General features: G+C 37.1%; 1 long non-coding RNA gene across 1 annotated transcript in view; it reads left to right on the forward strand.

Annotated features, from left to right (window-relative positions):
• Nucleotides 1–26315, forward strand: part of LOC129451928 (uncharacterized) — a 104923-nt gene that overhangs the window by 24046 nt on the left and 54562 nt on the right. The window contains exon 3 of the long non-coding RNA XR_008646924.2: nt 1788–1906. This is a non-coding gene — a long non-coding RNA (uncharacterized lncRNA). The remainder of the gene's footprint in view (nt 1–1787; nt 1907–26315) is intronic.

The raw sequence follows: 26315 nt of genomic DNA on the forward strand, positions 1-26315 counted from the left end.
CAAACTTTATTAAAATTCTGTATGTGTGCTTAAACTGTTCTCTGTTAAACTGTTGCGGAGGATGAGAACATCAGGCATGGACACATTATTTTTCTTAATTTTTCTTCATTATTATTATACATGAATATTCAGTAAATTTTTTTTCTGTCATCTAAAGTAGTCTAGCAAAACATCCATTTATTTTTTTTCTTAATATTTTTGTGTTAATTTGATTAAATTACAACATAACGCATGTTCAAACACAGCCGGACACATTGCGGTAATGAGAATTTCAGCAGAAAATGAGATAAAATTTACAATTATAAATTCTTATGTTGAAATCACACATTTTGCAAGGTAGAACACAGTATTGTGTTAGTTCTGATGCTTTTTAATGTTACTATATTACACATTTTAAAGCTAAAATCATTAGTGCCGTGGTGTTTCAATGGTTTCGTGAGAATCACCCAGTTGTGTTTGACACATTAAAACGTATAGGGTTACGTACGTAACTGTTGTTCCCTGAGAAGGGAACGAGACGCTGCGTCTCCCTTGCCATACTTTTTGCGTCCCCGTAATGCCGTCTTTGGCAATATTTCAGATAGCGATATACTTCCTGGCTCCCCCGTCACCCTGTCTTTGTGGTTAAGCCTCATCATTGGTTGAATTTGATTTACACATTTAGACGCACTTACCCCTGGAGGCGTCCCCAAAGTGTTACCGCAGTGACGCAGCACAATTTTACTCGAAAGGGAACTGTTACAATGTATCTAAAAAGGTAACACGATGTAACCTTGCTCTCACTTAAAATGTGTCCCCACATTTAGTTCTTGAATTTGAAGGTATTGGACCTGTAAAGTCCTAGAAAGGTCCTTGAATTTGAAGGTAACTAAGGTGTGGGAACCCTGTGGTTTGTGTCACCATCCTAAGGAAACATTCAAATCTGAGCAAACTCTTTCTCATACTGCGATAGATTGGATCTGTAAAATTAAGTCTATATGAGATGGACCCCTGATGCTTGTCTGCACATGTACATTATATTTTGTACTTCTCGTGTCTAGTGTTTTGAACCCAGCGTGACCAGTAGGATAAATAACCTTATGGAGCCCATGTGTGGTTTTGAGGGTTGTTTCAGACCAAAACACACAATGACTAAGTTCAACCTTCATAAGTAGCCGGTATTTAAGTATAGGCAGACATACACACACAAAAATATATAACAAATCACCATATTGCCCTGCCAGTATTGTGGTCATCTGCACACAGGGTTATGATCAGACTTCCCAAAGACTTTTTGTATGCATTATTCCACAGTATACACTTAAAGTGTTTTCGTTTTCTTTGTATGGGACAGGATTAGGGGGTATTATTGTTTTTACTTTTCCTTGGACAAGGTTTCTCTTCACCCTATAGGCGTCTGAAAATAATATCATTTGGGGCACTAAAAACCAAATATATTGACAGCTCTCTTAAACAGCACAGCCTTATTAAATGTTTAGTAATTAGCGACCGCAGTAAGAGCAACTAGCCAATCCAGCTACTCATTATGGCAGCTCTAAATGAATAGTGTACAACCAGTAGGTTTTATTATAGTTTTTATTAGAGTACAATTAAAAAACAACATTAAAACCACAAAGACTGTGTGTCCAAATGTAAGTTTACATGTAAATAAACTAAACAGATTACATAAATTAAAATTTAAGTGCAATGGCATCTTTACATCTTGTGAAATGTTTTAAAGTGCATGTTTTAAATGAACAGTTGATTTGACATATATTACTAATAGTGCTTTTTTGTCATTTTTATAGCTTACCAGCACAGCCCTTGGATTAGCCGTCCTATATGGAAAAGAACGAACATCGCTTACATCTCATTTTGTATTTGATGGAAGAAAGAAAATCAAAAGGGGTTCTGGAATGGCATGGAGGTGGGTAAATAATGACAGATTTTTCATTTCTTGTGTACGTCCCTTTAAGATCTTCATCAACGTAAAGATCTAAAACAAAGATTACACTAAATTGGTCCCATTTTCATGTAGCTCAAACCTGGAATATATTACAGCCATAGATAAATCAAGATAATTCAGTCCTACTCTACATTATACAAAAGCCACTTCTTCCAAAGAAAAAAACCCTCTGTTGGGAATTTGAGACTTATTTCTTGTCTAGCAGACAAGCGCACATACTTGTGCCGTTGTTTTGCAAGTGCATGTACCATTGCTAATTGAAAGAGTTTTAAACTCACGCATAAAACTGGTATCAAAAAGCGGCTAAGCGAGAGAAAACGGAAACAATTAAGAAACCAAAGAGAGGCAGCAGAAATAAAGACATGGCCATCACCCTCTGTTAGGTGTGGCCCCCCCCTAAGGTTAGGGGGTGTCCATGCTGATTGCCTGTGTGGTTTAATTAAGAGCCCAGTAAATGTGCCGCTCCTTTACCGCTAAGTCACGTGATGGAATGTGTGATGGTAACAGATGCTGAACTAATGACAACCTGGTGACACCCAACCGCATCCTACCGCCTTCTCTAACTGTCTGTGGGCCAGACCCCCCACATTTTCAAGTCTGTGTGTGTCTTGCGATATAGCTAGTCTATCTGCTGATGTGTTTAATGGAGATACAGAGTGATGATGGGTTCGTGCATATTTATGGTCAGGCTTGGCAACAATCATGTCCTTTGTATCTCAACAGCAAACGTTTGTGAAGCTCTAGTTTACCAAAGAAAGTACAAAGAATAGTATGTGTATTTGCTGAGTGATGGAGACAGGATGAGAAAAAAAACTGGTTATTGGTTTCAAGTGAAGAGTTGGCCGTCACATCTTTTTGATTTGTCATGGTACTAACCTGCACTAAAGGACGCAAAACGTCAGTCTTTGTTGTTCTGTATTACTGTATCTTGCATTTCTAAGCTTGTCTGTATTTGCAGTGCTGTGCTGACCAATTTGTTACCTTGTAATCCCCTATGCCAGTCCCACATTGTTCTCCTACCTTTACCCACCTACATATTCTCTTTGAAATCATTTATAGGTCCATCATTTAGACCTATTTGTCTCAATAATGTTTGTCTCAATAATAGCAGATGGTAGAGTGTTTGGGAAACCTGTTTAGGAACATCCTTCTCTGCAGATTTGTTTTGTGCCATTAATGATAAGACACTGCACCTTTAAATAATGTTTGTACATTTTAACTTGTTAGCTAGTGTTTCTGTAGCTCAATTGGTAGAGCAACTAGCTGCCAGTAACTTACCGTAGATTTTACATTTATGTTATTTACTGGCAACATTTTGTTCAAAGTTAAATGAACATGAAACATTTTTAGACTTTATCTTCTACAGTAAGTTACTGGCAACCAGCTGCAAAATTACAGCTAATTTTTTACAGTGTAGGCAGCTAAGTTAGCATAATAATACAAGGAGGTCACAATTTACAATGCTAAAATATATTGCAAACACAACTAAACAATTAAAAACAATTGCACCATTAATTCACTCTCTTAATTACGTAGTAAAATTTTGAGATGATTGAAGTTTTATAACTTCAACAATATTTGCAGAGATAAAACTATTTAAAAATCTGTAATTGTTCAAAAAAAAGAAAAAGAAATCGAATTATCGAAATATTGCAAAAATCACCTTTAAATTTGTGCAAATGAGTCCTTAGCAACATATATTACTAATTATAATTTTATATATATTTACGGTAGGAAATGTACAAAATATCTTCATGGAACATTACCTTTACTTAATATCCTAATGATTTTTGGCATAAAAAATAGATAATTTTGACTCATACAGGTGATTCTCGCTAAATTAGACTTATGAGGTGTCATGAAACATTTTGATAAAAAAAGTAAATGCAAAGTAAGAGTATCAAAAAATAAGAAAGTTACAAACATCTCTTCATGTACTATTTTGCACATGATTTCAAATCACATCATACAAACCAATTTTGTTGTTTTTTCCACATTTAAGGGGAAAATTTTCATTACCGCAACGTGTCCATGACTGAATTTGGTTTCTTTGGCATGGAAATATTTATAATTAAAAAATCTAAAAAATAAAAAGCTTCAGTGCATGTTATATTATAAACATTTACAGTAAAGAACCGTGGTATTTGGTGATCATTGGTAAATGTAGAGACAATAATAAGGAATAAAAATGTGTCCAAGACCAATTTTCTCATCCTCCGCAACAATTTTCAATCATTGTTTAAGCCCTCAAGGGGCTAACATTAAAAAAAAAAATGTGTTGGAAGGGACATAATTGACACTCAAGATGGCTACCAGGTAAGCAGTTCTTATTTTTTCTCTCAAGATAAAAATTTTAATTTTGTTTGTCATAGTAACTATTTAGTTCTCATTACCGAAACATGAGTTTGTAAATGCATATATTTAATATCATGTTGTGGTAATGATAATTTTTTATAATGATAATCTAAAAATGTAAATAATTCTATAGGAAATATTTTTTAAATCCTCTAAAAATAATGGTTATCGTAAGTTCAGACCTTAATCTTATATGTGCAAAAAAAAAATTGGCTTTAAGGGCTTTTTTTAAATTCTGATGCTAAATTTTAATTTTCACCTTCTAAATCTGGATTTTGTGAAAATCACCCATACAATGTATTGTTGGCTATTGCTACAAATATACCTATGCGACTTATGACAGTCCAGGGTCACATGATTGAAAACGTAATGAGTAATTGCCAGGCAAATTCATATGAATGAGACAACAAAGACGGCAGATAACCCAGTATGGCTATACAGACTTCCAGGATCCTATACAAATATTGTCAGTAAGACCTTAAAGGGGACATTTCACAAGACGTTTTTAAGATGTCAAATAAGTCCTTGGTGTCCTGGAGTACGTATGTGAAGTTTTAGCTCAAAATACCATATAGATTATTTATTATAGCTTGTTAAAATTACCTCTTTGTAGGTTTGATAAAAATGTGCCGTTTCTGGGTGTGTCCTTTAAATGCAAATGAGCTCATCTCTGCACTAAATGGCAGTGCAGTTGTTGGATAGTGGTATTATCCCCTTCTGACATCACAAGGGGAGCCAAATTTCAATGACCTATTTTTTTCATATGCTTGCAGAGAATTGTTTACCCAATCTAAGTTACTGGGTTGATCTTTTTCACATTTTCTAGGTTGATAGAATCACTGGAGACCCAATTATAGCACTTAAACATGGAAAAAGTCAGATTTTTGTGGTATATCCCCTTTAAACATATCCTGAGTTAGTATTTTGCAGGTTAGGGTTGGGTTAGAACATGAGTTCGGAACAGGACAACCTGTTTATCTTACCCATTGATATCCATCCAGTGATGCTAATAAATACTTATTAATAATGAACATTTTGTTCTTATTGTTGGATATCAAATGTGTGGTTTTAGTGCTGGTAAATAATAAACAGGTGGATTTAGTGCCGTCACTGCACCCCTCTGCACAGTTGCCCGATCGGCTGTCAGACAGTGGAAAACTGGAACATGTTTTTGTTCTTCCCGGCATAATTCATTGTTTGTCTCTTAGATATTCTGTTGTTGTTATTTAGTCAGAAAAATGTACTGTAGCCTAATCCTCCTTTCACAAAGCAGTAAAGGGAGGCAGGATCTAAAAGATAATCAATGACATGCATGTGTTTTTTTATCCCCAGCGTAATGCTGCATGTTTATCCTAGCGGGGCTGAAATGTGTAACTTTGCTTCTCGTGTTGAGTGACTAAAGGCTTCCTGATAGATGAGACACAGACATTCAGAGAGACAAATACACAGATGGCTGGACATGCTTGCTCTCTCTCAAAGGCCCATGGGTAGATTGATGTAACCACTCATGTATACTCATCTAAATACTGAGAGACAGATGACCCAACCCGTTATAAGCCTTCGACACACTGGCTTTATCTAACCTTCAAGGATCCAGTCCTGTCTAAGTTGACAGTCAGTTTTTACTGGAACAGACTTTATTTGTGGTTGTCAGGCCAGCTACTAGAGGACAGACTTGACGTTTGGCAGCTTGTCGTCTTGCTTTGGCCCTGTTCAGCCTCTTAGGGTCTGCTACCAGAGTGCAAAATCATGTCGCCTAACACTGTGATGTTTACAGCCCAACAGCAGCTCTTCTAACGTGCTGAACATCTAATAAATAATACACTCCAACAGACGGGCGGGAGGGGTAAATAAATGAGCAGGAATAGGATGAGCAGGATAGAGTGGAATGCTTATTTATTTGTCAGGAAATGGAAAATGGTAACTCTAATGGTGTTCACATGCATGCTTGTCATTTTGAATTTTTGACTGTAGTACATGAGTTGTCTGGTCTATGAGTTTTGCTCTGCTTGAAATTAGGACCATCTCCTAAAAACAGTGATGACTCAGGGGATACTTGAAAAAAATGTAGGTCTTTCTTTGTTAAACAGAAAAATACAATAGGAAATGCAATACTGTAGTTTTACCCCCAATAGTATGTTTACATTTGGCAGATGCTTTTATCCAAAGCGAATTACAGTGCATAACTTTTTTATATTAGTATGTGTATTCCCTGGGTTCCGACCCATGAACTTTTACGCTGTTAAGGCAATGCGCTACCACTGCGCTATACAGAAGCACAGACGCTTTAATCTAGGGATGCACCAAAATGAAAATTCTTGGCCGAAACAAAAAAACGAAAAAGAGGAAACCAAGGCCGAAAACCGAAACACTGAAAGAAATTATTATGCCAATAGTACAATTGCATTTATGGCTATCACTGTGTACTAACCAGTCCTTCCAGAAAAACGTGGAGTTTTTTTGTGATTGTTGGGGGCAAAAATCCTCGATTTTGCGGCACGTTTTCTCAAAAAATGCGATGGAATATGCGGGATATTTATGCAATTTATGAGATGGAATTGCGGGAATTTGCGAAAATTGCGGAACTTGCAAAAACTGCGGAAACTTGCAAAAGCTGAAATGATGTTCACGTCACATAATCATGTCACTTCATAACATTCCCATGGCAATAGAGGACACGGCTGCGCTTTTGGGAAGTAAATGCAACATTTTTCAACTTTCTGCTAATATATATGTGACTTTTTGCTACGAAAATGCAGAGATTATGAAATCATGCAAGCCCGCATATTTTTTGCGCGGAAATATGTAATTAATGCGGCGAAAGTGCGTCGTATTTGGAAAAAATGCAGCCCCGCATAAATATGCGGACTTTGGCTGATTATGCAATATATCGCACGATCGCACAATCACGTTTTTCTGGAGGGACTGACTAACTTTACTAGGGTTGTGTGACGGATCACAAAACTCATGGTTCGGATCACATTACAGTTTTTGAGGCACGGATCGGATTATTTTTTGGATTAGCAAAAAGGGGTTGGGATTAAATGAATCATAACACTGTCTTCATTGTATAAATTAAATATATTATTATTTTTAGAGTTACAGCTCTTTTGTCTCTTTGTCTTTGGTTATTTGATTAACATTAATGACACAGTGTTTAATTGAGGTTACTGTCTCTTTAAGACCAAATAGGCACAGACTGGTTTTTGACTGTAATCTACACTTAAGACATAAACAAATGTTTTTATTAGAAAAAGAATACTGTGGAGATAATTTTGTTTATATGTGCCCTGTCAATAACAGAAGGATTTTATGTTCGCTTGCTCTTTAAAACGCGTCTCTTGTGTGCACTACTGAGTGCCCTCTGTCCGCGCACACACAGAGACTGAGGGTGAATCCCAAACAGAGCAGCATAAACAGTCGCTCCACATTAAAACGTTACGTTGTTTTTCATTGCTTTATTCGCCAAATGTATGTTAATGGACTAAAGTATGAGACACATTAGCGCGACTCTCTCTAAAGTTTACACATCAAGAGTTCTAATCTTTGAAGGGCATACTGTGATGATCACGTCTGGACCGGACATATTCAACCGCATGCGCCTCTGTGTGTACAGAAAGCTGCTCACTTTAGTGCCTTTTTGCAGTTAAATAAGTCCACACCATGTACATGTTGCTTCAGACAAGCACGTGCAGGTTGCGGTATCTGTTTGCGTCATCACAACATTTTGGCCGTATTATTTCAGTGATAAAAGTCTTTCGGTGGCCGAATATTTGGTGCATCCCTACTTTAATCCTAAGCGACTAACAGTGTATTTGAGTTATACACTTTTTATCAGTATGTGTTTTCCCTGTGTTCGAACCCACAACATTTGCACTGCTAGCTCATGCTCTGTTTGCTATAAATATAATAACATACTTTAATATATTTAATCTGATAGTGTTCCTGAAACTCATTTGGTAGAGCAATGAGTTAGCAGTGCAAAGGTTGTGGGTTTGAATCCCAGGGAACACATGAAGAGCAGATGCAAAACCCCTGTTTGACATATTTTCTTGTAAATAAGCATTTTTAATCAGACTCTTATGTTTAGGTTCAGTAATTTCACTTTAATGGCAATGTAAAGGTTATTAGTCAGTAATTGACATGCCAAATTTTCACAAATGTCACTTTAGTCATTTCATTTTTATTTAAAGGGGACATTTCACAAGACTTTTTTATGGTGTCAAATAAATCTTTGGTGTCCTCAGAGTACATATGTGAAGTTTTGGCACAAAATATTTTATAGATAATAAAAAAATTTTAAATTTTCACTTTGTAGGTGTGTGCAAAAATTTGCGTTTTTGGGTGTGTCCTTTAACATGCAAATGAGCTAATATCTGTTCCAAATGGCATTGGTGTGGTTGGATGGTGCAGATTAAGGGGCGGTATTATCCCCTTCTGACATCACCAGGGGAGCCAAATTTCAATTACCTATTTTTTCACATGCTTGTGGAGAATGGTTTACCAAAACTAAGTTACTGGGTTGATCTTATTCACATTTTCTAGGTTGATAAAAACCAGTGGGAGTCCCAATTATAGCACTTTAACATGAAAAAGGTCAAATTTTCATGATATGTCCCCTTAAACAAAATGTGACTGTATTTTGCTGCAAAACCCTCTAAGTACACTTCTAAAAAAAGTCTCGAGTCACTTTTCTCTGTCCTTTCTGAATAAAGGTAAATGGCTCAAAAATTCGATCAATATCGTTATATATTTCAAAAACCTCCTTTAACCTGGTAAAATACTCTAGCGCTATTCTTCATTCAATTCTTCTTTCGTGCACTTAGAGGACTTTGCTTAAAAATAGAAGTGGCGTTTAACAGATTCTGCCAACTAACCGGTATTTCTGAATGGCCTGTAGTCGTGATTAAGTGGATTTGAAGTGAAAGTATTTGATGAACGTATAATAATACATGCCAAGAGCATTCGGTCAATATCACAATCTCATTTTTGTCATAGATGGCGGCTTTTGCATCTGAGCTCTTCACATCGCACATTTACTGCCAGTGTATTTGCTTATGACATATTATTTGTCTATACTGTATTCAGTATGTTCTGCATTACCGTGAACTAAATAAACTAGCAGGCCTTAGAACAGTTTCTTACATTTGAAAGATACGGCAAATATAAAATTACAGCATGTCATATAAAAGAGAAATATAGATTCCCCGCAGAGAGAGGCAAGAGTTAACTAAATCAAGCCATTAGGGACACAGTGGGGAAAAGCCAATGAAAAACTAGCGACGGTGTCTTTTATTGTTGGGTTTAATTAAATTTTCAGCTCTAATTACAATTAAGCCACTTAGTATGTATAATAATGTTTGCATCACGGAGCAGCACAGATGCAGTCCATCAGCGCAATTAAATATTAAACTGGCGGAGGCTGTACTAATAGTGGCACAGCATGAAATCCTACTGTCTGAGCCAACCAATGCAACCGGGACTTCCCATACGGTCGCTCGGAGACCCACGTAGCACCATCACCATTCCCCATCGCTGAACTGGTTAGCCGTGTGATAGTATTTTTGCCTCCTTTTGAGTCAGTAATGCTTTTACACCACACGCTCCTCGAGGTGAATATAGGTCATTCTGAAAAGCATTTGGTGGAAAAAAAATGACTAAATAAAAAAGGCAGGAAGAAATCCTGACACAAGGGTAAACAGCCCTTGAGAGTTGGAGAGTGTTTCTGAGCTGTGAATTGGCAGTCTAATGCAAAATTAGTGTTGTGTTGCCAAATTATTCATAACCCAGGAATGAATGCGTTTTAAGCTCAAATGATACATTTCTTTGCTCATCCCTCTCTCCATTTTTTCATGTGCGCACCCTTTCTTTTTTGACGATAAACCTTAACTCATCAAGGTGTTTTGCATTATTCAGGATACGGTGACCGCCAACAACACTAAACAATGGTTTGTTTGGTTCTGCTTTGTCAAGCGCTTTGACAGCATGCATGTTTCCTCTTAACATTTAACAGTAAAGAGCAAACGTAGATGATTTTGGTTTGTATGGCAGTGGTGATCTTTAGAATGATAGACATTTTGCCGTTTATCTACAATAGTTATCTCACTGTTATTATGCAACAAATCTGAATAAGGACCAGCTGATCAAACAGTATTGTTCTGAAATAAATCAGTTGTTTTAGCTTCAAATGTAAAGTCGTCCATCCCATTTTGCCGTTTGATTATTTGAGTCAGCGCAAGCCCTTGGCAAGCTCTAGTCCTTCATTATGGGAAGAGAGGAATGTGTAAGGGTGCAGGATCTTTGAACTGTAAAGTCAAGTTTTTGGCTCGGCCGGCATCAAGGCATGCCTGGATAAATTTAGCAGCCATAGATTAAACCTAAATGGAAGGCTCCTCTTGGGGTAATAATTGGGTGTTGCTGCCCTACATTACAAACACTCTCGATTCCAACGAAATATTTCTGCACTGAGGCACACAAACAAAGCACGAACGCAAAATATAAGGGGAAAAATATGACACATAAGACAGGATCAACCACTGGGTGTGTTTGTGTGGGAAAGTCTGCACGATGGTAATTCATGTGGAGTTTACCTTGCTGGTTTTGTAATGAAAAAATCCTTTTACTATATATTTTGGTTTATCTTTTGACAAAGTATGTTTTTTTTTGCCTGTCCCCACCCTTGTTTTTAATCTTACACATTTTGACGAAAACGTCTTTCACTTGCTACTCATTGCATCTGGACTGCATCCCATTGCATCACATCTGTAACCTGTTCCTGTTGTGTTCTCTGTGTTATGCCTTATCATAATTCCTCCATTTTTGAGCAAAACCGAGATAAGAACAAAAACTATTTTGAGATTGCACAACAGTGCTACTGTATATATGATATCACATATATTTCATATGAATATTGACCATATGCTTGTGTTTTGTCTTTGCGTGTAGTGATAAGGCAAATATGATTATCAAAAATGCGTGATGTTTTAGTTAAAGAGCTATTACACATATAACAACAAAATAACACGTGGTGCACTTGGACAAAGCAGTGTGGATTCAGAGATCCCATGAAACACTACACCAGACCATGTACACGGCTTCCTCTTGTTCATTAATGCAACAACAAGCTCACGAGTGACCGTCTGGTAGTAAATGATGATATTTTCTTTTTCCATGATATTCCTATTTTGCATGGTTTGAATGTTATGATTTTACTGCCAGTGTTTTGAATTAATTCATATATACAGCTTTTGTTGCATTTATTCAGCAATCAGTATTTTTAATCAGTTTGCATGTGATAAGCTGCTTTTTATTGATCTCCTAAAAATGTTATCTGTCAAGTCCTCCACGTGTGTGTGTCTGTATATGTTAGTGTGTATATGTGTGCATGTATTCATTTCTGTGGGCGTTAGTTAGATGGAAATGTTTATGACAAGGGATTATCCAGTAGTCCAAAGGGCACCATAACCACTGTCTATACGTTTCATCTGAAAAGGTTAATCAGAATGCAAATTAAGACCTTTCATAAGAATGTTAAAGATTTACAAATCTCAAATTACATAAACTCACATTTATTGAGTTTTGTGCAATATTTATGCATATTTGTATTTGGGAACTTGCTGAATTGATTAAAAACTGTGGTAAGGACTGAATACAAACGGGTATCAGTACTGAGGTCTATTCCCTCCAAGGGAGACAATATAAATACATTCTTAACATTTTATTTATTGTTAAAAGAACTAAACCAATAAATTTGAACTGATTTTAAAATGTAAATATCTCATATTCAAATGCTGAATACAGTATTTTGTGGGGAAAAAACTAAAAACTAAAATTAAATATTTCCCACACTGTAAAAAATACTTTGCTGCCTTAAAATGTTTTGTTAAATCAACTCAGATGTACAAGTCATGTCAACAGTGATGAGTTGTCACAACTTATAAAATACAGTTGAGAAAAGTCAACCCAATTTTATAAGTGATAACAACTCACCTGTAGTTATAACAACTCATCTCTAGTCAAGATAAATAATAGTAAGTTGAAATGACTTGTAAATCTGAGCTGATTCAACAAAAAATTTTAAGGAAGCAAAGTATTCTTTACAGTGCAGATATTTTAATATCTTGTTACAGCTTTAGTAGAATAACAAAATGAAAGTTGTTTTGTTATTGTCATATTTTTTATTTTAACATTATGCATGCATACTGTTCTTTAAATCGGTTTTGTACATTAAACTTTTAAGTTGTCTTTTTTATTTTAGATAATGTTTTAGTGGCAATGAGATCTTTAAATTCAGAGCCTTTTGGCATTAAAGGAATAGTCAATTTTCTTAAAAGAAAAATCCAGATAATTTACTCACCACCATGTCATCCAAAATGTTGATGTCTTTCTTTGTTCAGTCGAGAAGAAATTATGTTTTTTGAGGAAAACATTGCAGGATTTTTCTCATTTTAATGGACTTTAATAGAGCCCGACACTTAATACTTAACTCAACACTTAACAGTTTTTTTAAACGGCGTTTCAAAGAACTCTAAATGATCCCAAACGAGGCGTCTTATCTAGCGAAATGATTGTCATTTTTGACAAGAAAAATAAAAAATATGCAGTTTTAAACCACAACTTTTGGTCTAGGTCCGGTCCAGCGCGACCTCACGTAAATGCGTAGTGACGTAGGGAGGTCACGTGTTACATATATAAAACACACATTTGGGGACCATTTTAAACAATAAACTGACACAAAGACATTAATTAGTATCATTTGACATACAACAACGCCGGAACGGTCCTCTTTCTCCAGACTTGTAAACACTGGGGCAGAGTTTCGCGTTCGTCCTCTGTGACCTCTTGACGTCATGACGTATTGCGTGAGGTCGCTGGCGCTTTCAGGACCGGACCTAGATGAGAAATTGTGGTTTAAAAGTGTATATTTGTTATTTTTCTTGTCAAAAATGACAATTGTTTCGCTAGATAAGACCCTTATGCGTCGTTTGGGATCGTTTATAGTCCTTTGAAACTCCGTTGAAAAAAATGTTAAGTGTTGAGTTAAGTATTAAGTGTTGAGCTCTATTAAAGTCCATTAAAATGAGAAAAATCCTGCAATGTTTTCCTCAAAAAACATAATTTCTTCTCGACTGAACAGTGAAAGATATCAATATTTTGGATGACATGGTGGTGAGTAAATTATCTGTATTTTTCTTTTAAGAAAATGGACTATTCCTTTAAATACAGAAAAGGCAGTTTTTGAGAGCAGCAGTCCAGAGACATCTACATCTGGTTGTAACCCAGAGTACCTAAACGATTATGTGAAAAAAGAGCTGTGTTTTTGGAAGGATTAAATGTCAGGAATTACAGTATGTTGTAATGGATTGTAAATTACAGTAATAGTGTTATTTCACTATAATTGTAAAAGACATCATACGGCATATCATAAAGACGTTATTCAATCAAATCTATAGTGACTGCAGTAAGATACAGTAAGTACAGCAACTTCCCTTAAAAACCCACTTGTGGTAATCTTTACTAAAATGCACATTAAAATGCACATAAATTATAACATTGAAATGGAAATCACGTAATGGCAACTAAATAAAATATTTTGCTTTTATTTGATGTATTTGCTAGCATAATGTCCACAGATGCATGTAATAAATTAAATCCCCAGGAAATATGTAAGGTTTACAAACACATACATGTTTTTGGCAACCAAGGCCAAACAAACTTGGGGCCGGGCATAAACTATCAATATGAGACAATCAGTATGATATAAAACAGGTTAAAGCAAGTTAACCTTTTTTTTACAGAGAAGTTTTGTTTCTTCAATAATGTACACTAGTAAATTTCAATATTGATTTGACAACGAGGTGATGCAGTTCTCTTTAAAACCTAAGGGGGCAGTGTAGACACGGCTGCAATGGATGTTGTCTTGCCATTTGAGGGCTTTGTATTCATTGCATGACCTTTTCTCACCTGAACGCATTTGTAAGCTGTGACAGTGTGCATGTACAGTCACGTGTTTATAACACACCGCATTTTAATTCAATTAAATGTTTGATAATGTTGTTAAAGTTTACATCTGATTTATAATTTGATTTGCCTGTAATGGTACCATTGGAATCAGCCGGTTCCTAAGTTAAATTTTAAATATAACAGCTACACATGTTCACCCACATGTGTTTTCTTGGATAAAGCAATTAAGTGACATTATACACTTTTTGCTTTTTTCTTGTCACTTTCACATAAGAGAAAATTCAGATGTTTAAATTAAACGTTGTTATTTTTTCACACAATAAAATCCTGTTTGTAACAACATAAAGTATAAGTAAATAATGACATGAATAATGCAGATAATTAATTTACTTATATTTAACTAAAAACTGACATACGTAGTGGTTCATAGTTACAGACACATAATTATATGTGTTATAAAATCCTGGTCTCCCCTGCTTTTGGTAAGTAGCATGGTGTGGTCATCACCTGAAATCTTACAAGGTTACAAAAGTTTTAAATAAGTTTCATATTATGACAGATACTGTAACTAGGGATGCAACGATATGGAAATTTTGGCCGATACCGATAACTTTATATTTGGGGGCCGATAACCGATATATATATATATATAGGTTGATAAATATTCATATTATTTTCGCAATGAAAAACTTCCAGACCGCGGACATCTTGTCTTTGCGCTAGACCAGCATACTCTTCTTAAGCCCGCAACACGTGTCATCTTCGTGCTATGTCACAGAAAGCACCAATCAAAATTTCACATGGCCAGCAATGAGCAAGTGAAGTGGTTCAACAAACCAAAATAATCCATCATTTATCGGCTTTTATTTATCGGCCTACTTTTGCTACCAGACCGATAACCGATAATATTAAAAATGAGCAGTTATCGGCCGATAACGATATGTCGGCCGATATATCGTGCATCCCTACTGTAAACTATGTACATAATCTATAGCAGGGGTCTCCAACCTTTTTGTTAACAAGGGCTACCACAATGAAATAAAACAATCTGGAGGGCTACTCTTTTAATATAGTGTACTCAAAACTTTTTTTGTTTTATTTTACTTGTTGGTATGTTTTATCATTGTTTAAAATGTTAAAAGAAGCCAAACTCATATAAAAAATTTGTATAAATAAATATTAAAATTAAGGCTATTAATAGAACTTGCTTTGGCGGGCAACTCACAGACTCTGTGCGGGCAATCCTAGTGCCCGTGGGCACCATGTTGGAGACCACTGATCTGGCAGCTACTCTGCCATATAGTTTACATTTTAGAAGGGTAGTGTTTTAATAGACCATGTAACTAATGCATTTAATGTTTTCTGGTTGAGGGACATTTAAATGCACCTGTATCATGTTTAGCCTAACCCCTTTTGCTGTGATGCTTGAGTTCGTAAAATGTGTTATATTATCATATGAGTACTTGTAGTGCACTGCATCTCATTGTCTTTTGTCACATGAAGACACTTCTTGAACTATTTGTATACAGTACTAAAGTATTAAAACATTGTACAGAATAGTACAAGTATTTAATTTGGTTGTGCCTACTAAAACATCTTTTTTTTACCATTATTGCTTAAATACAATAAAACCTGCATTCTCCTATAATTTTAACCCTTATGATTTAAAAAGTTATTCTCCTTAGTGCACCTGCTGAACTGTGTTCTGGATGTGCAAATATTACTTTGAAACCATTCTCACCCTCACATTTTTTTTCCTGAAGATCTCACTACTCTCGATGTCATGATTTTGTATTATTCCTCTTTCTCCAGTCTCCATCTTGCCCGCCTTCCTCTCACCCTCATTGTGCTGTATCATAATTTGCCTAACTGAAAGCAGGTGGGAAAATCATTTGACAGTGAGTGGGCCAGATGTGCTGCTCCCAAGATGTTGTCAGATTTGAAATCATTTTTCTTAGCGTTATTCAAACTTCACCAATTGACATGGCTCCTACCCATATGCTGTCTCGCACACAACCCATCAGCTGCACGGCTCAACAGCGATTACTGGCCAGCTGTGAGCGGAGAGGACGATCTGAAGCTGTTTACACACACAATTGCTATTAATGCCTGAGACTCGAGGGGCTCCTTTATTTATTTATCGTCCACAATGCCATTGTGTGGATGTGGAGCGCGACTGATTGGGTGCTGTTGTGTGCAGCAGGAGGCAGCAAACCGTGAGGGACACACCTGTTAGTGTGCTGCACTCTCATCATAGGCTGTTTTACATCCACTGCTATATCTATCTATCCATCCATCTATCTATCCGTCTATCTGTCCACCTATCTACCCACCAATCCAAACATCTAAAGTTAAATAGAAATACCATTTTCATTCTTTTCACAGTATATTGTATAGGCCTGACCAGTCTCAGAAACTTCAGAAATGTTTTTGATTTGAGTCCTGATCTTTTTGTCTGTGGATAGTCTGAGACGATAAACTACTCGGAGTTAGTTTTTATGGGTTTATGGTGACAGGCTGTAATATCAACCATACCCCCTTTGGACAAAGAATGGGATGAGATCTTTTGGTCCGCTTCTCTTATCCGCTAACGACAAGGACAGTGCTCCGTAATCTTTCTTTTCTCATTCTTTGTCTACTTTCTTGTTTAACCTTTTTAATTCTTCGTCCTACATTGCCCCCAAACCCCCCTCCCATCATGCACTGCAGACCAGATGCCAGTGTTGAGCCAAGAGTCTCCTGAGGCTTTCAGTAACATATTGGTTTATAATTAATGAAATTAGCACCGTTATCTGTTGTGAAGATCCCAGCTCTGGAATTAGACACTCTGAAGAGAGAAAGAGAGAGAGAGAGAGTAAAGACAAGGAGAAAAAGTGGAAGAAATGGAAAGGAGAGCAAGTGAGGCTGGTAGAGAGTGTTGGATACCAAAATGAACAGAATGCCACTAACGAGGAAACGAAATAAAGGAAAACTGGAGTTGACAGAACAAATGAGCTTATATCATGGCAAGAAGGACAAAAATGAAGCAGCAGACCAGGAGGAAAATGTTATGCTAAGTAAAGGAGAAATGTTGTAAACCACACTTAACTGTGCATTTAACTGAGACTAGTACACATCAGTTTACATTAATATAAAATCCTAACAGTTGTCTGATATTTTCCCATGGCTTTTACAGTAGATGTTTGTGTGCTCCAAAAAGTGTTTTTGTATTTCATTGTATAGTCCAGACCATATTGGCAACCATTAATTTTGGAATGGCTTAAATATGTTAATCAGCCTAAAATAGCTATAAACTATTTTTATGTAGGTCTTAGAAGTATTGTTTGCATCTTTATAAGGAAGGGTTGTATAAGAATGACCATAAACATGCTGTTTTGTAGACAATTTAATGTATAAAGTTTTTTTAAATGTCACAAATAACAGACACATTTTTTTACAAAAATATTTTTGTAATGGCTACATTAATGGCTTTTTTGTACTGTAAAATTGTATGTTCTTAAATTTAAAATATCACTGGCTAATAAAAATCTACTGGATTCAATGCAAACTATCGCCAGCGATAAGATTCAAATGAGACAACTGCTAAGATATAGTAAGAGTAAAGTACTATAAGGTTTATGTGGATATAGATATTTTGAAGAATTTGTTTTTTGAAACGAAATATTGTTATCTTGGACAAATTGTACACATGGCCCCTTTCAGTGTATTTTTGCATATTGTAGTTCGTAATTATATATGCATTTTATCGTATTCGTTATCCGACAAATTCGTCACTCGCACAACCCTTGCACAATGTATCCAATGCATATTTATTCATTCATGTCTTCGTAACTTTAGCAAAATACGTGAAGTAGTAATGCATTATTTTGTTCAGTTCTGCATGACATTGTCACATATTTCCAACATTTTACGTGCCCCCGCCACGACTTTCTTTTCCGTGACAGTTTCACGTGTTTGTTGCTCAACTGTTTTTCCTATTTTCTTGCGGTTGTCGCGTGGGTTTGGGGTTAGAACAACTTTGTTACATAAAATGACATCCTTACCCAAACCCAACTCTAACCCTAACGTCAGACGACAATGGTTTAAAAAGCATTTGGAAAATTGTATAAACCAATACTTTAAAGTGACATCCTAACGCAAACAGCAAACCTAACCCCAAACTGAAGCGACAATTGTTTAAAAATAGGAAAAACAGTTGAGTAATTAATACGTTAAACTGTCACAGAAAAGAAAGCTGTGGCAGGGGCACGTAAAATGGTAGAAATACGTGACAATGTCACGCAAAACTGAGCAATAATGCGTGACTATTTTACTGAAATTTGTGAGATCAGGTTGTAGCCGCACTATTCGCTGCAAATGGATGAAGAGTTTGGTTCTATAACGCGATAAACGCCATAAAAAAGAGTTACCATCAAAATCAGTATTGTATCAGTAAAGTAAATTCTTAATTTTACGCAAAATCCGATATCGGCCGTGTTATTCTGTCATCTTTTCTCACTTTTATCCCAAAACGTGATAAACGGCAGTCCTCCTTCTCTGCAGAATGCAATAAAATCGCTCAACAAATCACAGCGCACCATTCCACGCATTGTAAACAACAATGGTGGCGTGTTGAATACACAGAGAATCCTAGTTTTTCTCATCTTGTACTTCGTGATCAACAAACAAACAAAAACAAAATAATACTTTTAATTGCATTGATAAATCTGTGGTGGTTTTCTGTGGCAGAGAAGAAACGTAAGCCACTCGGGCACTCAGGCGACGGAGAAGTGTTATTGTTTCGGAGGCAGTGTGTAAACGATTGTATTCATTTTTTAATGTGCAAAAATTTCAGATGAGTATTTCGGAATCGATGTGCAAGATCTTTAAACTTAGATGTTTGTATCTTGGCAAATCTGAGCAAATTTGGCAAATGTGAAACAGTGTTGAGATCTCTTCTGAGACTCTAAAGGAGTTCAAACTGAGCTATTTTTCTTGGAAGAGCAGAAGTCTCTATTTGAACTTGTTTTTATCTCATTGCTGCCTGGAAAAAATAGAGATATTATTAAGTCTGAAAGTGTCAGTTTTCTTTCCTTTGGGTGATTTGAACAGTCTTTAATGTTAACAATTGAAAATAAAACATTAAGGACATTACTGCATCTTTCAGATAATCTATTAGGCCTGGTTTGGGTGGACAGTGTTTGGTCCTGGTGGATTTGTGGGAATGACAGGGAACAGCACACGCTCGGCACTGAATGAGACATGGCTGCGTCTGCAGACACGTCGGCCTGCCGGCAGCTCTCCAACATTCAACCTCAACTGCTCCTTAGGGTCACTTTAGCCAGAGAGCGTGATTCCTGTTCCGCCCTGTGCCGATCACACGCACACACGCGCACCCACACACACGCACACACACACACACACACACACACACACAAAGCATTGTTCTGCTTCAGAGGAACAAAAATGGACAGTTGGTGTGTTTATAGAGGACTGTAATTAGTATATTCATAGAAAAGAATATGAACAAATTGTGGAACCTGCATCAGAAAACACATCACATATTGTGCACTTTCACACACATATACACAATAGAGGTTTGCTTACATGGGGTGGGTAAATTGTTTTTGTTCGGAGGATATTCATCTGGCATGATCCTGTGGTCCAGTGGCTTCTGTAATAGGTCTGATTAATGGAGCTTTATTAACAAAAGGTGGTTTGTTCAGACCCCGCAGGCGCCATGTAATGCTGCCACTCAACACTGCTGTAATGGACTGTTTGAGAAGCACTGTTATTAATAAAGAACATACGCAACAGAACCTAGTTAACATGTAGAAGCTTTAATGCACAATGAGAGGTGTTTGGATGGACGAATCAGTCATGTGATAACTGAGGAGGCAGGTGAATGGATAGATGACTTAGTTGTTAGGTTGATTTATGCTTTTAGGCCCTGTTTATACCTGGTATTAAGATGAATTTTGGTCGATTCGATAACAAGTAGATCTTTTGCCCTCTGCTGAAGGCTTTTGTATTGATTACTTGGAGGGAATGGTCTATAGGTGAGGCGTTAAAACACAAGTGGGCGAAATGAATGAGTTGATGCGCACTTATATTATATGAGAGTACCACTTGCTTGTGTTGTTAGTAAACATGCATGTATATGTAAGAGCTTTTTTTTCAGATATTTGAGAGCAACTGATGCAACTGGTAAAATAAGCTTGTGCAACATTTAACTGTCACTAGACTTATGCAGAAGTTTTATTTGCTCAAAGCAATTAAGATATTAAGAGATCTCATGTGGCTTTTATAGGAATAAATGAATGTTTTTAAACACAAAACAAAGCTATTAAAAATAGGCTAATAGTTGCATTTCAAGTAGGAGGAGTCCTTGATCCGCACTGGCACTGTTCCATACGCGCTCCCTGGACAGACTCCTAATTACGGCCGCCCGAGCTGAGGCCGCCTGCGTGTGCTGCCGCTAACCTCATTCCGCACTATCTAGTCCTCGCCGTTAACTAATCCAATCAGAGCTCATTTCAAACTTCACACTGGAGCACTAATAGAATAATGCCATCATATCAGCTCTGTAGTGAAGGGGGAGGCACGTTCCTCGACCTCTCGCACACACACAGTTCAGTAGCATTTCTGGCCCTCCCCCCCTCCACATCCTCTGGCACCACAGGGCTGGCAATAATAATTATTATGTAAATAAATACGCCAGCGGTAATCACATTCGTGCCACTGATCCAATTAGAGCGCTGATACTCGCAGGGTCGGTGCAGATAGGTAGAGTCTGTATGTCTGTCTGGGCCCCTAATGCTGGAGCCAAACTTCTGAGCTCACCTGCTCCATCAACATCTACCTAATCAACACAAAAAACTATATCATCAATAAAATTGAACTAGGTTTCCTTAATAAAAAACTTTTGACTTTTTTTGATGGTTTATTATCTTCACTGTCAGAAGAATGATTAAAAATGGTCCTAGCTGTCACTGGGCCTGTACCCTTTTAAAATGTACACCTTTACACCTAAAGTTTATGATAATATCTCAAAAGTACATATTGGTACCAAGGAGTGCATATTAGTAACCTTAACGGTACACAATGGTACCAAATGTATACATATCTACAACTATATGGTACATATTAGGACCTTTTTATACCGTGGGTACTGCCCCAGTGACAGCTTTTTTGAAGAAAATTCTGACAGTGTTGTAACCATAATGGTACATTCACACAGGCGAAAGCGTTAACGCCTGATGAAAGGCTTGTCTGAAGCGTGGCCAACAGCCAATCACAGTGGCCGCAACACATGCTCCGGTCTTCCATAAAAAGTTTTTTTGCATAAGGAGTTCTGATTGGCTGATGCCCGCGTTGGCGCTTGAAAAGTTGAGAAATTTTCAATTTCTGCCACAAACAACGGCAGTGACGCGTTGTTGACGGATCCACAATTCAGTTCGGCAACACATGACATCACCCATTAAAAGTAAATAAGAATCGTTAATGCTTACGCCCCGTGTGAATGTACCGTAATGCTACGTACACACCAAACGCGGGGCATCGCGTTACTCGCTCTAGATTACTCGCGGGATTTACCTTCGTGTCATGCAAATTTTTCGCTCGAGTTGAATATTTTCAACTTTATATCTACCCATCATAAAAATTTGTATAGATTGAAGTAACTTTGGGAAAAAATGTCTGTCGAATTGTTGTGATTTGCTTTCTGTCTTCTGTCTTTTTGATGCAAATGCGCCACCCATATCGCGTCATTCGCATCGCCCCACGCGAGGACGCTCTGATCGCATCTTTGCATTGACTTTGTATGTAATCTACTTGCGCAAATCATTGAACTTGCGTCGGGTGTAAACCCACAGAGTTTTAAAGCTTTTTATTAATATTAAGCAAAAGGTACAGTGCAGTGTACACTTTACGATCTCACAGATAGCAAATCACAGCAATTCGACAGACATTTTCTTCCCAAAGTGACTTCAATCCTTACAAATTTTTCAGCATGGGGGTTCCCTGGGAATCAAACCGATGCGCTACCAGTTGAGCTACAGGAACAAATTTTTATTTTACTTTTAAGTCAGTTTAATTTCTATTGACTCTAAGGTTAAACCTAATGAGATTGTTGTAAACACAGTACAGATTCTCTGCATTGCTACTATATGCCAGCCTTGTTTTTATCTTTTTTTACTGGACACAAAATTAAAGGTACTGTACTGGGTTTTGCCATCACATCTGCTTATGATTTTTATAATTTTTAGTTGTTTATGGTGACTCTGAATTGTAGCATTGCACGTGTTTTATGAATGCAAGGAAACAGCGGTATTGGATTACCCACAGAGAGGTTGCTGCCGAGCACCACTTGGAGACCAAACGTTGCCAAAAGGTGCGCCGTACGGCACATCACTAGTAAGTGGCAAAGTCACCTATCAGTGCTCACACTTCCTACACGTAATAATAACAGCCAAAACCCTGTCAGGTCTCCAGAATGAATATGTAGTAATGGGAACGGCCTATTAGTTTAAGCGGTCTATGCTTAGCGTGTCTAGTGTCATTGGCTTTGCTTAGAGCGTTATGGTTAATGCATCATTCTAACGAATGACTCCCAGACCTGAGTCCCTGCCTTTTACATCTCAATCAGGTCATTTCTGTTTATTTATGTATTGTATGGGGGTGGTGGGTATGGGTGAAGTGCATATTTTTCTCTCTATTTAGTTAGTGGAAAGCTTTTACAATAAATTTGTGCATCTGTACTGATCTAAGGTCTAAACTCCCCAAGTTCTTAGGAGTGATTATGAGTACAGTGTGCGTGGACACAGGGGCAAAATAGATAAAAAGCATTGTATATACAAATGTGGAAAAAGTTTGCATGTATTTCCCCCCATATGCATTCTTTATATCTGCCCATCATATTCTCTCTCTATTCCTCTCTCTCTCTCTCTCCCCCGCCTCTCTTTTCCCTCATATCCTTCTGCTTTCCCAGTCGGTCGCACGCTATTAAACAAACACTCTTAATATTTGGGCTGGCTGGCAGTTTGAATTTCATCTCGTGGACGCATCTTGTTTCTTTCAAACCTTGACTGTTTTGACATTCGCTTCAATTAAGATATAAACAAGCAGGGCTCTTGATGGTGATGGCGGAGCCACTAATTTGCCTAATTGTTTGCAGTTGTCTGGGAGGCAGGGGCCTGATCGACTGAACCAGAGAAGACGAGGAAAGGGGGCTGAGAGAGAGAGAGAGAGTGGGGAAGAGAGAGAAAGAGAGGGAGGGACTGAGTGATTATGGCTCTAAAGACTTCCTTCGCCTGTTTATGTGCTAGATCAGCTTCAAACACGGCCATTAGACCACAATTACCGATTTGGACAAGGCAGGAGGGGCTCAGGGGAGTCAGTGGAGTGAGGATGTGGCCCTGGAGGGTGGGCATCCTCAGACCCCCGGGACTAAAAGAGGCAGCCAGATAAGCAACTCCAGTAAAGTGGCGATAAGGATTTATCAGCTACTTAAACAGGCAAAAGACTCAAATGAGTGAATTGAAACATTGCAGTTGTGAATGTAGAAATTGAGAACTGTATTTACAATCATAATGAATAATAATGAATAAGTATTGATTGTATTTTACTGATTAAGTGCTTTTTTAAATGACTACACTGTCGGGAAAATGCTCATGATCATTAAAAATGCGTATACGAGTGGTCCGCTGACAGTCACCTTACATACTCACTAACAATGAATGATTTCTAGATGTATTTGTGCTGCAAAGTGCTGTGAATGCCTCTTTAAGCCATTTGCATACTGAATCTTTACAGTTTTTTTTTCTACTTTACGATTGTTGCTTGTCAGAATATACAATATGAGCCCGGAGAGATCTTGCATAAATCCCAAGTCAGACTGTGTGACATCTATGGTTTTTTATGTCGGACTGTGCCATTTACATCTTAGTTAAGATTTACCGCATCGACCGGCCAATCAATCAAGTTGTGTTGTCTCGACCTCATTGACACACAAAATTGAAATGCTACCGCACAGACCCAAGCCAACCCTTGTGTTAATGTTGCCAATGTGTTTGCCTGGAAAAGCAAAAAAAAAAGAAGAATTCAGAGTGACTGAGGTTTGACGTGACTGGGAACAAGAAATCAACTTCAGAGGGAACACGAGAATTTTGATCATAACGTAGAGGGAACGCTAAATAGTTAGATATTCATGTTGCATATTATATAGACAAGCTAGTGTAAACATTTTTCTGAATGTCTCTTTGCTCTCTGCCATTCTGTCTCTGTCTCCCAAACACACACACGTCATCAATTGCTCTGCTCTTATTGGTTCTTCATTATGCAACTATCTTAGTTGCAATCGCATTGCAGGACTGCAACACAAAATTTCCATCTCAGAGTCAACTATATGGTTGTTGTTTAGCATGCATGACACACAGAATAATCAAACGTCTTTAATCATACAATTTTGCTTTTACATACGATTTTCCTTCTTAAGAGCCCATGGGTCATGATTTGGTCCTTGCAGGACTTGAACCAGAAACCTTCCTGTTGCAAGCCATAATCTTTGGCTGCTACACCACAGCACCCACAAGTTGTAAAGAGGCCTAGTGTAAGAAATCGGCTTGAACAGATGGTGCAGAACAGAGGTCAGTCATGAGAAGCACTGTTGACCTTCGGTTGAATTTGTCACCTCTTCCCTGGTGAAAGTGTCTTTAATGAATAAACCAATGATTCATTCACAGATAATGATGTGTGTTGGGTGAGCGATGACTGTTTAAGTGGTCATCTATTAGGGAGAAGTTGTTGCCCTTAAAACCCATACAGGCCCACCGAGTGTGGAATCTGATTCATCATTAACACTCACACTAGTGTAGAGAGAATTATTACCATTATGAAGTGTTGTTCAGATGTTTATATTTTGGTCTTTTATTTTTAAGAACTGTACAGACATGACATAAAATATAATATAATTAATAATGTTTAAACAGGAAATTTTACAACTTGTGCCACCAACATTAACACCAGCGATCTACTGTCTGTGTTGCATGCATACATGCATGCTAACAACTAGTCCTTGCCTTCAACTTCAACGCATTAATATTTAACACTAGATAGGTCAATGTGCCCTGCTACTGTGGCTTTTAAACAGACAATTTCACATTATAGACACTAAGATGCATTTAGAAATTCATTTTGGGCTGCATCATTTGCAATAGTATCACTGCCACTGTTTTGTGTTTTTGCCACTGTAAAAAATTCCTTGTTGCACCTAAATTTTTAAGTTTAATTAACTTGAATTTATAATTCATGTTTAACTTTCTTGACTAGTTGAAATGAGTCGCTTTAAATTATTTAAAAAAAAGTTGAATTAGCTTAAGTTATTTCAACTTTATTTTTTTATTTTCTTTATTTATAGCAACTCCTTACTAGTCAAGACCTAAACTATTAACTATTAAACTTAAAAATTTAGGTGCAACAAGTAATTTAAACAGTGAATGTGAAGCTGCTTTAAAACATGGCATCATTTTAAAAAAGTGCTATATAAATAAATTTGTATTGAAATAAATTTGAATTGAAATGCATCAGACATCGTGCACTGTTCATTAAAGGATTAGTCCATTTTCTTAAAAAAACAAATCCAAATAATTTACTCACCACCATGTCATCCAAAATGTTGATGTCTTTCTTTGTTCAGTTGAAAAGAAATTATGTTTTTTGAGGAAAACATTCCAGGATTTTTCTTATTTTAATGGACTTTAATGGACCCCAAAACTTAACAGTTTTAATGCAGTTTAAAATTGCAGTTTCAAAGGACTCTAAATGATCTCAAACGTGGCATAAGGGTCTTATCTAGCGAAACGATAAATAAAAATAAAAAAGGAAAAATAAAAAATATGCACTTTTAACCCACAACTTCTCGTCTTCCTCCAGCTGTGTGACGAGCCAGCGCGACCTCACGTAATTGCGTAATGACATGGAAAGGACACGTGTTACCCCCAATTTCCACCGACTGCGGGAAGGCTGCGGATCTGCTGCGGAACGGCGGCGGAGTCGATCGGTTTACATTCAAGTC

This window comes from Misgurnus anguillicaudatus, chromosome 17 (genome assembly GCF_027580225.2).
Source record: "Misgurnus anguillicaudatus chromosome 17, ASM2758022v2, whole genome shotgun sequence".
NCBI classification, from domain to species: Eukaryota; Metazoa; Chordata; class Actinopteri; order Cypriniformes; family Cobitidae; genus Misgurnus; species Misgurnus anguillicaudatus.